Source organism: Lithobates pipiens, unplaced genomic scaffold, assembly GCF_037356315.1.
Source record: "Lithobates pipiens isolate NorthernLeopardFrog02 unplaced genomic scaffold, aLitPip1_a1.2 Scaffold_23, whole genome shotgun sequence".
Lineage (NCBI taxonomy): Eukaryota > Metazoa > Chordata > Amphibia > Anura > Ranidae > Lithobates > Lithobates pipiens.
In genome coordinates, this window is record NW_027507785.1 from 123,594,380 (window position 1) to 123,609,928 (window position 15,549).

Sequence of the window (15,549 nt, forward strand, 5' to 3'; positions counted from 1 at the left end):
TTATCTCGGTAAAGGGAATTGAGATGGATCCCCAGAAAATCTCCGCAATTCAGGATTGGCCTGCCCCCTCCGATAAGAAGGGAGTTCAGCGATTTGTGGGGTTTGCGAACTTCTACCGCAAGTTCATTAAGGGCTTCTCTGCAATTATCGCCCCCATCACCGGACTAACGAAGCAGTCTCGGAAGTTTCATTGGACTCCTGAAGCACAAGAGGCCTTTAAAACCCTAAAAGATTTGTTCATATCCGCTTCTGTCCTGAAACATCCCAATCCTGCTCTTCCATACATCCTCGAGGTCGACGCTTCAGAGATTGCAGTAGGAGCGATACTTTCCCAGAGGCAGGGGGCCAAGTCCTTACTCCACCCAGTTGCCTTTTTTTCCCGTAAGTTGTCGGAGGCGGAGAGAAACTACGACGTCGGGGATCGTGAGTTACTGGCGATAAAATCCGCACTTGAAGAGTGGCGCTACCTGCTGGAGGGAGCCACCCATCCGATCCTGGTCTATACGGACCACAAAAATTTGGAGTATCTGAAAACCGCAAAGAGATTGAGGCCCCGTCAAGCCAGGTGGGCACTCTTCTTCTCCAGATTTTCATTTCACATCACCTACCGTCCCGGATCCAAGAATACCAAACCAGACGCTCTCTCCCGCATGTACAACCAATCGGAAAGCTCGCCATCCACAGACACCATCCTCTCTACGGGGAACTTCCTTCTGCTCCAGGGGGATGTGCTCGCCCAAATTAAGCAGGCTTCCGTAGGCCTAACACCTCCACCCGGTATCCCGTTGTCCTCCAGCGATGACCTTTTGTGGCATGGGAATCAGATCTTCGTTCCCCAAGAAGTTCGGACCCCAGTCCTGGCCGCCTGTCATGATCACCCACTGGCCGGCCACTTTGGGGTATTCAAGACTCTGGAACTATTCCAACGCACATTCTGGTGGCCTCGCATGAAGGACGACTGTAAGAGGTACGTGGAAACCTGTGTCATCTGCACCCGAAGCAAAGGCAGCAAGTCAAGAGCCTGGGGCCTGCTAAGACCGCTGCCTGTTCCTGATAGACCATGGAGGATGATCTCCATGGATTTCATCGTTGAACTTCCCCCGTCAGAGAACTATTCTACGATTTTCGTTATAGTCGATAGACTTACCAAAATGGCTCACTTCCTGCCCATGAAGGGCACTCCCTCAGCTACAGAGACAGCCAACACTTTTATCAAAGAAATCGTAAGACTCCACGGCATTCCCGTTAACATCACATCAGACAGGGGGGTGCAATTCACCTCGAGATTTTGGAGAGCGCTCTGCGGAGCCTTAAAGATCGATCTTTGTCTGTCCTCAGCCTACCATCCACAGACCAACGGCCAGACTGAGAGGACGAACCAGACCCTGGAGCAGTACCTCCGTTGTTTCTCCTCCTTCTCCCAGGACGACTGGGCCTCTCTCCTGCCTATGGCCGAATTCGCCTACAACAACACGGTCCACTCTGCCACCAAACAGTCCCCCTTCTACGCGAACTTCGGCTTCCACCCAGTATTCTTGCCTGGCACCTTCCCTGAATGTTCGGTACCAGCAGTACAGGATCGTCTTAACTTCCTTGAATCAAACAACAAGCTTCTACAAGAGACCCTAACCAAGTCCCAAGAGCACAACAAGGAAGTTTTTGACAGGAAAAGGAGGGGGGAGCTGGATCTCAAGATTGGGGACCAGGTCTGGTTGTCTACCTTGAACCTCAGATTGTCCTGCCCCTCTAAGAAGTTGGGTCCGAAATTTGTGGGCCCCTTTCCGATCAAAAGGAAGCTGAAAAACGTGGCTTTCGAACTTAAGCTTCCCGAGTCCTTCCGGATCCACCCAGTTTTTCACGTGTCACTACTCAAACCCGCAGTCCCGGACCCCTTCGTTGACAGGATGGCCGGCCCTCCAGAACCCGTGATGATCGATGGAGAAATTGAATTTGAGATCGAGTCCATACTGGATTGCAGGAAAAGGCGAAACCAGACCCAATTTCTGGTCAAGTGGAAAGGGTACGGCCCGGAGGAGAATTCCTGGGAGCCAGAATCTAATATTCATGCTAAAAGACTCATCCGTGCCTTTAAGAACTCCCATCCGAGTAAGATGGCTCGGTTGGGCATCCGGAGGCTGCCCTTTGGGGGGGGGCAGTGTCACGATCGTCCTGGCGCCTCGTTTGCGCACGAGAGACTTACCCAGAGAAGTTCGTTGTCAAGGACCCGTCGCGCTCCGTTAACGCGCGCTAGAGCGATCGGACGCACTCGCGCCCTGAACGAACGCATGCGTGCACGTGGGGGCATGAACGGGCGCACGTCCACTCGCGCACGCTGACTCGTCGTGCGACCGTTTGGCGCCCTACGGTCTTCTTAAGGCACTTGCTCCCTTCCACTCGTGCTGACCAGTCTACAGCGCGTTCGGAGATCCTACTACCCTATACCTGTATCTGCTACCTGAGTTCCTGTTACCCGGCTTGACCTTGACCCTGATCCGTTGCTGCCTGCCCACGACCTCCTGCTTGCCTGACTACGCCTCTGCCTCATCCCTCTTGTACCACGCTGACCGCTACCTGCTGACCCGGCCTGTACCCGACTCCGCTGTTCCTACCTACCTGGTTGGATATCCTGTGACTGCTGTATCTGCTGACGTCCGTCTGCCAGCCAGTCTACCACTTGTGCCTGCCTACACCAGTCTCTTGTCTTCAGCTTCATCTGCTTGCTGTTGGTGTCCTGCTGCCCATCCGGACCAGCATCTACCTGCCAGGCACTTGTGCCCCCTGAACTGTTGAGCTTCTGTTACCATCTCCAGGGGTTCTTTAGCCAGGGGCTACGAGGGGCCGCTTCCTGCATTCCGGGCTCGCCTACCAGGTACGTGACAGCCCCTGTTAAACAGGGGCAGAAAAATTGGGCCTTAGGCACTGGTGCCATCACACTGCAACCTCTGCCATATACTCTAGTTTTATTGCAGGAATTAGCCCTGCTGCAAAGCATTGCATCAAAAATTGTACTTAAACGCCCCTGTTAAACAGGGGCAGAAAAATTGGGCCTTAGGCACTGGTGCCATCACACTGCAACCTCTGCCATACACTCTAGTTTTATTGCAGGAATTAGCCCTGCTGCAAAGCATTGCATCAAAAATTGTACTTAAACGGCCCTGTTAAACAGGGGCAGAAAAATTGGGCCTTAGGCACTGGTGCCATCACACTGCAACCTCTGCCATATACTCTAGTTTTATTGCAGGAATTAGCCCTGCTGCAAAGCATTGCATCAAAAATTTTACTTAAACGCCCCTGTTAAACAGGGGCAGAAAAATTGGGCCTTAGGCACTGGTGCCATCACACTGCAACCTCTGCCATACACTCTAGTTTTTTTGCAGGAATTAGCCCTGCTGCAAAGCATTGCATCAAAAATTGTACTTAAACGCCCCTGTTAAACAGGGGTAGAAAAATTGGGCTGTTGGCATCACCCAGAACCAAAAATGTTCTTCCAACATATCAGCGGAGGAGGAAGAGGATAGACAATCAACATAACAGGACAGTCACTCAGCATCAGCATAGGCAGTCTTGAAGGGATGTGGTATTTCAAAAAAAATTATTCGGTTACATCAGCTTCAGGTGCTTGGTAGCTGTGGGTGATCCAAGACTGATTCATCTTGATGAAGGTCAGTCGATCAACTGATTCGGTGGACAGGCGCACCCTGTGATCGGTAACGAAGCCACCAGCAGCACTGAAGGTGCGTTCCGAAAGAACGCTGGATGCAGGACAGGCCAGTAGCTCAATTGCATACTGTGCAAGCTCTGGCCAGTGATCCATCCTCAAGACCCAGTAAGCCAGAGGATTTTCAGTGGCAAAGGTGTCCAAGTCTGACCTTGCCCCTAGGTATTCCTGCACCATGTAAATTAGACGCTGGCGATGGGTGCTGGAACCAATCATACCTTGGGGCTGCGGACTAAAAAATTGTCTGAAAGCATCAGTCAGACGGCCACCTTCTCCACCGCTCCTTCTGACTGATGCCTCAGCAACACGTTGTCCAGGACCAGGAGTTTGTGACCTCCCAGTCTCTGGGAACGCGTTGCACAGAGCTTTCTGCAAGGCCTCCCGGAGATGTCTCATCCTCTGCTCCCTCTGCGATGGCAAGATAAGGTCGGCAACCTTACCCTTGTACCGTGGATCAAGGAGAGTGGCCAGCCAGTAATGGTCCCTCTCCTTGATCCGAAGAATACGAGGATCCTTCCGCAGGCTTTGCAGGATCAGGGAGGCCATGCAGCGTAGGTTAGCTGAGGCATTCGGTCCGGAGTCCTCTGGGTCACTAAGGACAACATGATCCGCAGCTACCTCCTCCCAGCCACGTACAAGTCCACGTGTTTCTTGGGACTGTAAATCATCCCTATAAGACTGCTGCTGCTGATGCTGAGTGCCAGCCTCCACCTCCATGCTGACACAATCATCCTCCTCCTCCTCTTCCTCCTCCTCACCCTCTTCCTGTGTGATGGGTGGCACAGCAGGAACACTGTCTGGATAAAGGGGGCCTTGAGAGGCAAGGAAGTCCTCCTCTTCCTGCCTCTGTTCTGCCTCAAGTGCCCTGTCTATTATTCCACGCAGCGTATGCTCCAAGAGGTGGACAAGAGGTATAGTGTCACTGATGCATGCACTGTCACTGCTCACCATCCTTGTGGCCTCCTCAAACGGTGACAGGACAGTGCATGCATCCCTGATCATGCCCCACTGGCGTGGTGAGGAAAAACCAAGCTCTCCTGACCCTGTCCTGGTGCCGTAGTCGCACAGGTACTCATTGATGGCCCTCTGCTGCGTGTGCAGCCGCTGCAGCATGGCCAATGTTGAGTTCCATCTGGTGGGCATGTCACATATAAGGCGGTTCTTGGGCAGGTTCAACTCCTTTTGGAGCTCAGCCAGCCGAGCACAGGCATTAAATGATCGGCGGAAATGCACACAGACTCTCCTGGCCTGTTTCAGGACATCCTGTAAGCCGGGGTACCTGCCCAAGAACCGCTGCACCACCAGGTTAAGGACGTGAGCTACACAGGGCACATGGGTCAGTTGTCCCTGTCGGAGGGCGGAGAGGAGGTTGGTGCCATTGTCGCAAACCACCATTCCTGGCTTAAGCTGGCGTGGCGTCAACCACCTCTCGGCCTGCCCCTGCAGAGCTGAAAAAACATCCGCCCCAGTGTGGCTCCTGTCCCCCAAACAAACCAGCGCAAGCACGGCATGGCATCGTTTTGCCTGCGTACTTGCGTAGCCCCTGCAATGCCTACGGAGCACCGCTGGTTCTGAGGACAGAGCACTGGAAGAGGCCATGGAGGAAGAAGAAGAGGAGGGGGTGGAGGAGAGAGGTGTGTCACAACCAATAGTAGCATTTTGGAGGCGTGGTGGCGGAACAACCTCCAATACTACTGCACCTTGTCCTGCATCCTTCCCAGCAGCCAGAAGAGTGACCCAATGGGCCGTGAAAGACAGGTAACGTCCCTGTCCATGCCTGCTGGACCATGAGTCAGCGGTAATATGCACCTTACCGCTGACCGCCTTGTCCAGCGAGGCAAGGACATTGCCTTCCACATGCCGGTAGAGAGCCGGAATTGCCTTCCGTGAGAAAAAGTGGCGTTTGGGGACCTGCCACTGAGGAACCGCACATTGTACAAACTCACGGAAGGGGGCCGAGTCTACCAACTGAAAAGGCAGCAGTTGAAGTGCTAGCAATTTAGCCAAGCTAGCATTCAACCGCTGGGCATGTGGATGGCTGGGAGTAAATTTCTTCCGCCGGTCCAGCAGCTGGGGCAGGGACATTTGTCTGCTATAATCGGACGTGGATGTACCACTAGCAGAGTTCCCGGAAGCACTTGGCTGTGACACACCTAATTCTACACCTTCATTCCTCTCAGAGCAGGTTTCAGAGAGGACTGAAGGTCTAGTGGGGTTGGAGATGCCAGCTGATGAGGAGCAAGGAGAGGTCCGCTTTGTTCTTTGGTGTGGGTCTTTGAGGTATGCTTGCCAACGAGCTGCATGGCAGGTCAACATATGTCTGGTCAAGCATGTGGTGCCCAAGCGGCTGATGTTTTGGCCACGTGAGATACGCTTGAGACATATGTTGCAAATAGCAGCGGTGCGATCTGATGCACTCGTCTCAAAAAAGGCCCACACCAAAGAACTTTTAGAATAACGCGCAGAGGAAGCGCTCTGCGCAGAGGAAGCGCTCTGCGCAGGCGGAGCTCTGCGGTGTGATTCAGTCGGTGTGCTGCCCCTAAGCTGGCCCCCAGAGGGCATCCTGCCTCGTTGGACATGTGCCTCCTCCTCCTCCTCCCTCCTTCCAGGCACCCACGTGGAGTCAGTGCCCTCATCATCCCCTCCCTCTTCATCGCTGTAGCAAACCTGGCAGTATGCTGCAGCTTGTGGAACATGACTGCCAGATTGCTGTCCTTCTTGAGCATCCCCTCTCTCTGTGCTCACGCTACTGCCTTCCTCTAGCTGAGTGTCATCATCAGAGCCCACCAAACACTGGGCATCCTCCTGGAGCATGTACCCAACACTGTGCTCAAAGAGTTCAGGAGACTCCTCAGGAGGACGTGGTGGGTCTAGGGAAGGAGTCACTGATGATGACATTGAGAGGAGGGACGACGATGTGTTGGCAGCTGCTTTTCTACTACCCTGAGACTGGGTGAGAGAGGATGAGGAAGATGAAGAGGGCTTGGTCATCCACTCTACCAAGTCGTTGGCATGTTGCGGTTCAACATGTCCAGCTGCAGAAAAGAAGGACAAGCATGTCCCATGGCCACGTGCTGATGACAATGCACCGCGTCCCCGACCAGCACTGTTGTCTCTAGACACAGAGCCTGCTTGCCCTCTTTTATCGGCTCGCGCCTGTCTGCCTCTCCTTGCTGGCCTTCCAGACATGGTAATGGCCTGAAGGGAGTTGGGTAAAACAGTAGTTGGGTAGTTTATATTGTGCTGGAGGCACACAACACCCACTAACTCCTGCAGATGCCTTTTTTATAGAACAGCAGAGTTAAAGGGGTATATACAGATGTATACTGTGCTGTGCTGGAAGCACACACAACTTCCAATAACTCCAGCAGATGTCAATCGGGCCCAAATAGAGAACAGCTATGTAGGTGGATAATAGCGGTATGTACTGGGTACAGAGCAGGCAAACAGCACGCACTATCTCCTGAGTGACACTACTGACTGCAAGCTCTATTGTTAAAGATGGACCACTAGCTATATAGGTGAGGTGAATATCACGGTGTATACTGCGGTCAGGGCACGCAGACAATAACCAGAAAACAGCAGAGTTAAAGGGGTATATACAGATGTATACTGTGCTGTGCTGGAAGCACACACAACTTCCAATAACTCCAGCAGATGCCAATCGGGCCCAAATAGAGAACAGCTATGTAGGTGGATAATAGCGGTATGTACTGGGTACAGAGCACGCACACAGCACGCACTATCTCCTGAGTGACACTGCTGACTGCAAGCTCTATTGTTAAAGATGGACCACTAGCTATATAGGTGAGGTGAATATCACGGTGTATACTGCGGTCAGGGCACGCAGACAATAACAAGAAAACAGCAGAGTTAAAGGGGTATATACAGATGTATACTGTGCTGTGCTGGAGGCACACACAACTTCCAATAACTCCAGCAAATGACAATCGGGCTCAAATAGAGAACAGCTATGTAGGTGTATATAGTGGTATGTACTGGGTACAGAGCACGCAGACAGCACGCACTAACACTACTGACTGCAAGCTCTATTATTAAAGCTAGATCACTAGCTATATAGGTGAGGTGAATATAGTGGTGTATACTGCGGTCAGGGCACAGACAGTAACCACTACACAAGAGCAAAATAGTAAATCAGCCAAAAACGATTGGTGTGTAACTGTGTTGAAGGTACACAGAACACCCACTGCTTCAGATGCTAACAAACACTACACGAGGCCGCCTGAAAGGCAGCTTTATATAGTGTGGGGCGTGCACTACACAGTCTGAGCTATGATTGGCCACAGGCAAGATGCCTGTGGCCAACCATTGCTCTTCCCGCTACTGGCGCTGCGATTGGCCAAGCATGCGGGTCACAGTGCATGCTTGGCCAATCGTGAGACAGCAATGCATTGCGCCATCGCAGTGCATTGTGGGCCACACGAATTTTGCCGCGAACGGCCCAAACGTTCGGAATTCGGCGAACGCACGAACGACCGATGTTCGAGTCGAACATGCGTTCGACTCGAACACGAAGCTCATCCCTACTTGGGATATGTCTCTATCAGTTTTGCACACCGAGAGACTGAAATTCTTGCCCATTCTTCCTTGCAAAACAGCTTGAGCTCAGTGAGGTTGGATGGAGAGCATTTGTGAACAGCAGTTTTCAGCTCTTTCCACAGATTCTCGATTGGATTCAGGTCTGGATTTTGACTTGGCCATTCTAACACCTGGATAAGTTTATTTGTGAACCATTCCTTTGTAGATTTTGCTGTATGTTTGGGATCATTGTCTTGGAAGATAAATCTCAGTCCCAGTTTCAGGTCTTTTGCAGACTCCAACAGGTTTTCATCCAGAATGGTCCTGTATTTGGCTGCATCCATCTTCCCCTCAATTTTAACCATCTTCCCTGTCCCTGCTGAAGAAAAGCAGGCCCAAACCATGATGCTGCCAACACCATGTTTGACAGTGGGGATGGTGTGTTGAGGGTGATGAGCTGTACTGCTTTTACGCCAAACATATCGTTTTGCATTGTGGGCAAAAAGTTCAATTTTGGTTTCATCTGACCAGAGCACCTTCTTCCACATGTTTGGTGTGTCTCCCAGGTGGCTTGTGGCAAACTTTAGACGAGACTTTTTATGGATATCTTTGAGAAATGGCTTTCTTCTTGCCACTCTTCCATAAAGGCCAGATTTGTGCAGTGTATGACTGATTGTTGTCCTGTGGACAGACTCTCCCACCTCAGCTGTAGTTCTCTGCAGTTCATCCAGAGTGATCATGGGCCTCTTGGCTGCATCTCTGATCAGTCTTCTCCTTGTCTGAGCTGAAAGTTTAGAGGGACGGCCAGGTCTTGGTAGATTTGCAGTGGTCTGATGCTCCTTACATTTCAAAATGATCGCTTACACAGTGCTCCTTGGGATGTTTAAAGCTTAGGAAATCTTTTTGTATCCAAATCCGGCTTTAAACTTCTCCACAACAGTATTACGGACCTGCCTGGTGTGTTCCTTGGTCTTCATGATGCTCTCTGCGCTTTCAACAGAACCCTGAGACTATCACAGAGCAGGTACATTTATACAGAGACTTGTTTACAGACAGGTGGATTCTATTTATCACCATCAGTCATTTAGGACAACATTGGATCATTCAGAGATCCTCGCTGAATTTCTGGAGTGAGTTTGCTGCACTGAAAGTAAAGGGGCCGAATAATTTTGCACGCACCACTTTTCAGTTTTTTATTTGCTAAAAAAGTTTAAAATATCCAATAGATTTCGTTCCACTTCACAATTGTGTCCCACTTGTTGGTGATTCTTCACAAAAAATTAAAATTTTATATCTTTATGTTTGAAGCCTGAAATGTGGCAAAAGGTTGAAAAGTTCAAGGGGGCCAAATACTTTCGCAAGGCACTGTATATACTAATCATCCATAGTGTTCGATCAAATTTATTAAAAGGACTCGCATCATAATAATAAAATCGGAAATATAAAATATACACACACACATACATATATATATATATATATATATATATATGAAAAAAATAAAAAGGGGGATTGCGCTATGGATAAAGCAAATATATTGTTGGTATGAGCTGCCTCTACCTAATATTACCACCCAACGGATGAAAATAAACTAGTGAAAAAAAGGAAAAGTAGACCTGGCACTATACCTTTAAGCCATAAACTATGGTACAACTAAATGGTAATTGTGCTCCTTACAATTTAATATCAAAAACTATATAATGAAAAATAAAACTAATAAATTGAAATGAAAATAAAAAGAGAGGTGAGGGGTGAAAATCCACAATACAAATAGAGAACTCAATAGTTGCAAATCCCCTAAATTGGGGTTGATTTAAGTGTGAGATTACCACATGTGAAAAGAAAAGCAAAAAAAAAAAACTTTTATTATTTTATATCTATAATATTAGTGTACGTGTATATAAATAGATCCCCTTTGAAATCACACTGTAAAAAATCTTATACATAAGTACTTGTGACAAAAATACATATAATAGAAAAGGGTAAAGTCAGTCAATAAATCACCAGAAAACATGCGATAATATAAATGCAAGAAAACGCTGATGGAAATTCCAAAAAGTCCCAAAGAATGTAGAAGTAGACTGTGCAGAAGATGTGTCACCACTAGTGAAAATCTTCCCGATGCGTGTGACAAATATTGATATTGCCCTCACCAGATACCCTGCCCCTGCTGGGATGGGATAGCCTTCACAGTGTGAGCCCCTGTGTCGCTGTTTGAAGATTCTCTGGGGGCTTCGTTTGTCATCCGCTGGGAAAATGTCACTTGAACTCTTGCTCGAAAGTCTGCAACACTGGTCATGCAGGATAATCTCACTGCAAACAATGACCACATAAGCATCTAGCATGCATAAATAAAGAGCTCCACCATTTGTTGCCCAAAAATGCCATAAAACCATTTATTAAAGTTTTATGAATTAAAGATTTCTCTTTTTTCTTTGCCACTGGATGGTGCTCATTTATATATATATATATATATATATATATATATATATATATATATATATATATTGTAAGGGATCTTCCCGGGGTAGGGTGTGTTTGGACACAGTTCACAGCAGACTTGGAATTTGATAAAGCAGATCTTGGCGTTTATTCGTGGTACAAACAGTCCAGCAAACAAAATATACAGCAACACCGTGCTTTCTAAGTACAACAAAAATAAAAGTCCTAGCCCGGCTGGGCGCTTACTAACAGGTTCTGCTCACCTATCTGACACTTACAAACACAGCGTCTTTCGCCTGGATATCGCAGGGTGAGTTTTAGCTCCAGCAGTGGCTGTGCTTGCAGCTTCCTTCAACACACAGATTGTTCGTTCCCTGGCTGAGAGCAACCACCTGCAGACCCTGCAGTGCCTTTAGCTTCCCAGGCTAATTAGGATCAAAGCTCACCTGATCCCAAACCCAGAACTGGATCGGGGGATGTGGAATGACAGGTCCCTCTACCAAACCTACCTGCCATTCCATATAAACCCAGGCCCGGCAAAATTAAATAACAACTCAGCAGCATATCGCTGCTGAGAAACTGATCCATCCTGGATTTACCATCTCACACTGTGTAGCAACCTAGGTGAGATGTACACCCCCTCGATCACTTCTCCAGTGACATGTCTACATATCCCCCCCCCTCTTTTTCAGACCGGAGGGCTGAGCCTTTTGTCCCCACAGACAACTTACCCTTGACAATGCGTCAGCATTTGCCTGTAATTTCCCTGGCCTGTGTTCCACAGTGAAATTAAAGTTTTGTAGGGAGAGAAACCATCTAGTCACTCTTGCATTTCTCTCCTTGTTTAACTTCATCCATGTTAGGGGGGCATGGTCTGTCATCAACTTGAATTTCCTGCCTAGCAAGTAATACTTTAACGATTCTAGGGCCCACTTTACTGCCAAACATTCTCGCTCCACAATGGCATAATTTTTCTCGGCCGGGGTTAGTTTTCTACTCAAGTACGTCACTGGATGCTCCTCACCATTCACTACTTGTGAGAGTACTGCACCTAAGCCTGTGCTAGAGGCATCTGTCTGGACCAGAAATTCTCGCCTGAAATCGGGGGTGACTAACACAGGTGGTTGGCACAAGGCAGACTTAAGGCTTTGGAAAGCCTTCTCGGCCTCTGGGGTCCACGTGACCATTGCTGTCTTTCCGCCCTTTGTCAAGTCAGTTAGTGGAGCAGCAACTGAGGCAAAGTTCGGCACAAATCTACGGTAATACCCCGTAATACCCAGGAAAGCTCTAACCTGTTTCCTTGTCAGGGGTCTAGGCCAATTCTGTATTGCCTCAATTTTATTTAGCTGTGGCTTAATCAACCCTCTCCCAATAATGTAGCCCAGATATTTGGCCTCTTCTAGGGCTAGAGCACACTTCTCGGCATTTATGGTCAACCCCGCATCACTTATGGCATCCAACACGGCCTGTACCTTACAGAGGTGACTTTCCCAATCAGGGCTAAAAATGACCACATCATCGAGGTAGGCAGCTGAGTAATCACGATGTGGTCGCAGAATCAAGTCCATCAACCTCTGGAAAGTTGCAGGCGCTCCATGTAACCCGAATGGCATCACTACATACTGGAATAGCCCATCAGGGGTGGAGAATGCAGTTTTCTCTTTAGCCTCACCAGAAAGTGGAATCTGCCAGTAGCCCTTTGTGAGATCGAGAGTGGTTATGTACCTGGCATTACCCAACTTCTCAATCAACTCATCTACCCTGGGCATCAGCAGCTGTAGCCAAGTCTGTCCACACCGTTGCCCCTAGCAACCGCGTTGCCCGCTACCTCCACCAATTGTAAGGGATCTTCCCGGGGTAGGGTGTGTTTGGACACAGTTCACAGCAGACTTGGAATTTGATAAAGCAGATCTTGGCGTTTATTCGTGGTACAAACAGTCCAGCAAACAAAATATACAGCAACACCGTGCTTTCTAAGTACAACAAAAATAAAAGTCCTAGCCCGGCTGGGCGCTTACTAACAGGTTCTGCTCACCTATCTGACACTTACAAACACAGCGTCTTTCGCCTGGATATCGCAGGGTGAGTTTTAGCTCCAGCAGTGGCTGTGCTTGCAGCTTCCTTCAACACACAGATTGTTCGTTCCCTGGCTGAGAGCAACCACCTGCAGACCCTGCAGTGCCTTTAGCTTCCCAGGCTAATTAGGATCAAAGCTCACCTGATCCCAAACCCAGAACTGGATCGGGGGATGTGGAATGACAGGTCCCTCTACCAAACCTACCTGCCATTCCATATAAACCCAGGCCCGGCAAAATTAAATAACAACTCAGCAGCATATCGCTGCTGAGAAACTGATCCATCCTGGATTTACCATCTCACACTGTGTAGCAACCTAGGTGAGATGTACACCCCCTCGATCACTTCTCCAGTGACATGTCTACAATATATATATGTATGTATATATATATATGTATATATGTATATATGTATATATATATATATATATATATATATATATATATATATATATATATATATATATATATAGGATGAGATGAGCACCATCCAGTGGCAAAGTAAAAAAGAGAAATCTTTGATCCATAAAACTTTACTTTCGTTATTAAAAGCAGGATCTTTCATCTACAAAGATTATGATGATAAGAAATCACTGTCACGCCAGTGGGTCATATGGCATAATGAACATCCCAAAGTGATTGAGGAGAGAATTTGAACCCTGAATGATCTTTCTCCGGCTACCTTTATACCCATGATTGCAGGGGTCAAGTCCTGGGGAAAAAAGTGTGGGAACTCCCACCCAAGATCCACTCCCCCACCAAAAAAAAAAAAAAAAGATACACTCATATGCATATATATATATTTCACATAAAATACAGTGTCTGCAAATGCGACATGCTACAAGAGATGACCAGACTGCGAATGTGACTACAGGAGATGACCAGACTGCGAATGTGACATAGTACAGGAGATGACTAGACTGCGAATGTGACTACAGGAGATGACCAGACTGCGAATGTGACATAGTACAGGAGATGACTAGACTGCGAATGTGACTACAGGAGATGATCAGACATGCGACTACAGGAGATGACCAGACTGTGAATGTGACTACAGGAGATGACCAGACTGCGAATGCGACTACAGGAGATGACCAGACTGTGAATGCGACTACAGGAGATGACCAGCTGCGAATGCGACTACAGGAGATGACCAGACTGCGAATGCGACTACAGGAGATGACCAGACTGCGAATGCGACTACAGGAGATGACCAGACTGTGAATGTGACTACAGGAGATGATGAGACTGTGAATGCGACATACTACAGGAGATGACCAGACTGCGAATGCGACTACAGGAGATGACCAGCTGCGAATGCGACTACAGGAGATGACCAGACTGCGAATGCGACTACAGGAGATGACCAGACTGCGAATGCGACATAGTACAGGAGATGATCAGACTGCGAATGCGACTACAGGAGATGACCAGACTGCGAATGTGACTACAGGAGATGACCAGACTGCGAATGCGACATAGTACAGGAGATGATCAGACTGCAAATGCGACTACAGGAGATGACCAGACTGCGAATGCGACTACAGGAGATGATCAGACTGTGAATGCGACTACAGGAGATGATCAGACTGTGAATGCGACTACAGGAGATGACCAGACTGCGAATGCGACTACAGGAGATGACCAGACTGCGAATGCGACTATAGGAGATGACCAGACTGTGAATGCGACATAGTACGGAAGATGACCAAGTAGCCAGTTTTAAAATGTAAACCTGTCCTCAGCCCCTTTATGGCACCTTCTTTACATTCCTGTCCTCACCCCCTTTGTAGAACCCCCCTTCACATTCCTGCCCTGCCTCCCTTTTATATCACCCCTCCTCATTCCTTTCAGTTTCTGATACTTTCCCCCTCCCTCCTTCATAACAGTGCCCTCTTCCCTGTCTTACCTTACACAGGACACAGCACAGCAGATGACATCGGAAGTGCAGCAAAGGGATGGACAGAGGGCGGGACCTGCCCCAGTTAACTGATTGGTTGATAGAATGCAGAGCAGTTCTATTAACCAATCAGTTAACTGAGCCAGCCCCTGCCCTCCGTGTATCACTGTGCTGCTCTTCCGATGTCAGCTCCGTGAAGACAACACAGCTAGCAGTCTGTGCTAGAGCCTCGGGCGGCTCTGGTCCTACAAAGGGAACGGCGTTCCTGCTGTGAAAAAAGTGCAGGGACGCCGTTCCCACGCGTTCCCGCAGGACTCGAGCCCTGCATGATTGTAGTACAAGAGCATTTGACCTTCATATACAATGTAATAAGGGGTCTTTCTATCTGGTAAGTGAGACATTTCTATGGTGGCAGTAAAGGATTTACTTGAGGCTGCAATACACATGGTGATAGAGGAATCTGTGATCCACAGATACTTCAATTTATTTGTTTTCTGACTTTTATTTTGGCAATAGAGGCACACTGGAGTGAAAGGAGATGCTTTTTTCAGGTGCTATTTTTAGCGCTGTAGCGTCTGAAAAATGGTGGCAGTGTGAAAGGGGCCTAAAGACTGGCTTTGCTGACATCCCTTCTGGCTCCAGATCCTGCTTGCTGTTACACTACTTTGATCCCTGACTTCTGCCTCGCTGACTGTCTGTTCCAGTTACTAAACTTTGGCTATGTTTTGACTACGTTTGTTCTTTTTTACTTTTATTATTAAACAAGTGTGATTTAAAGCGGGAGTTCCGCCGTTTTTTTTTTTAAAGCCAGCAGCTACAAATACTGCAGCTGCTGACTTTTAAAATAAGGACACTTACCCGCCCAGCGAGCCCGC